The sequence below is a fragment of the Arctopsyche grandis genome, chromosome 2, assembly GCF_051622035.1.
Source record: "Arctopsyche grandis isolate Sample6627 chromosome 2, ASM5162203v2, whole genome shotgun sequence".
Lineage (NCBI taxonomy): Eukaryota > Metazoa > Arthropoda > Insecta > Trichoptera > Hydropsychidae > Arctopsyche > Arctopsyche grandis.
The window spans coordinates 14,593,081-14,595,264 of record NC_135356.1 but is presented as its reverse complement, the minus strand read 5'-3'; positions in this window follow the sequence as shown (position 1 = coordinate 14,595,264).

Below are 2,184 nucleotides of genomic sequence, written 5' to 3'. Positions count from 1 at the left end.
GTTACAACTCCTCCTCCCACCTCATCCATCCCTTCGTCGTTGAAACGCCGAAACTAAGTTGAGGCGAAGAAAAGCCACCCGTAACTACCCCCTTGCCCTCCCTTTCATTCTGTTTCCTTCAAAATATCTATTTTTACAGAAAGCTCTACCTATTTTAGGGTTGGGATCCATTTAAAAAAAATATGCTCTTAATTTTGCGTAAAAATAGAATTTGACTGTGGTTTTACTCGTCAATTTTATTTATTTAAATAAAAAAAAATTTCAGTTGTATTATGATATGTATTTATATCATGTGTTGTGATATACATATATAATATACATATCATAATAAAAAATTAAACTTAATCTTACAAATTATCAATATTATTCAGAGAATATGTAGGTATAATAAATGGGACGCAAATAGAACTTTTTTTTCAAATGAGTAAAAGTAGACTTATTATTTTAGTTAAAAAAATACTATCTTATATGTATGTATAATATTCAACGAATTTTGATGTGACGATTCAGAATTGAAATTCAGGCAAAGGTCAACGCATAAAAAATATATCTTAATGAATTTTATCAGCGCATACATAATCGAGTCACATAAATTACAAGCGTTTGAATATATTTGCTATAAACATTTGATAATTGGCGATTTTGTTAAATGATCGCTACTACTAGTGAAAGACTGATTGAATGGCAACAAGCACATACATATGTATGTATAATTAAAAAATAAATAATAACTAAATTAATACAATTTATGAATTTTCCGGGGTAAAGTCTATTGCAATATATGTATCTCATTTTAAACTGAGCATATAATATTTACATATCGCTACAAACAATCGCTAACTGTGATTCATCATCATCATCATTATTTACAGTCGCTCGCCATCCACTACTGGATGAAGACCTCTCCAGCAGGCTTCCATTCGTCTCCGTTTAACGCAACTCTTATCCATCTCACTCCACACACTTTTCTATAGGTAATTTCATCTACCCATCTCCCCTGCGTCCTTTCTTTCACTTTTTTACTTTCTCTCAGGTACCATTCTATATTATACCGTGCAAAAGCGCCAAGGATCGTACAGGTATGTCCTGTACTTTGGAACAACATAACATTCTACACAGAGAATATAATCTCACTCGTCAAGAATTCAGAAGAATTGTATAAAAGTGTATATATACGTACATACACACGTGTAATTGTTCGAAATGCATAGTGGCTAGCGGATTTTTTTAGCGCAGTAAGGCAAGTGTGCGATTTAAAGCAATTTGTTTAATTTGTGTTTAGGGTACTAGTGGCTTTACCCGGCATCGCTCGGTATTTGTAATATAAACAGCTTAAACATGGCAAATCAATCTAATAGTCATCATTTTTTTTTCTATTAAATTGATTTGAATAGAGATAATATTCCATGATATCGATATCATCGTCATAGAAACTTTGATTTGAGTCCGATGTTTCAAACAAACCTGACATACATAGTTACATAGTTATATACAAAATCTTTTTCGAAATTATATATTAGATACTTAGACTATGACAAGCTTATTAGCATATTTAGTGATTCTTTCATAGAATCTCCTGATTAGTTTGTTATTAATATCTACGACTAACTGAATGTCATTTTGAAACTGTACTATAATGTATTATTTTGTGATTTATTTTTTAATCACCGAGTTTAGTTTGCTAAGATAGGCGTGAACTACATAGAAAGTGAATTATAATAGTCGAGAACTTGACGGACGCATAGGGCAGGATAAATAACGGCATCGACGGCACAGAATCACGGTCACCCTAATCCGACAACAGATGAATGAGAATCGCAGACGGCGTACGACAACCGGTGCAGGAAGCAAACGGGTGCGCAAGGTGCATTGACATCAAGAAGTGTCAATTGCGCAACACCGGCGATAATAACAACAAGAGTGGTAATTCCAGGTGTGTCTGTGGGCCTTTTTTGTTGTCCACATTCGCAACGACGCCGGACCACACCGATCCGACACTTTCACCAGAAAGAAACCAGCGCCGGAGTCGGAACGGTGCGCCGGGCAAGGAACTTGCGGAGGAAGGGATCGAGGACGATTAAAAATCGTTCGAAAAAAAGTTGGAAATTGTTGCAATATGTCGTGTCGGCGACGATCAATGAGCGTTGCCTCCGTCTCTGGTGTGTAACGTGAAACGGCGCCCGG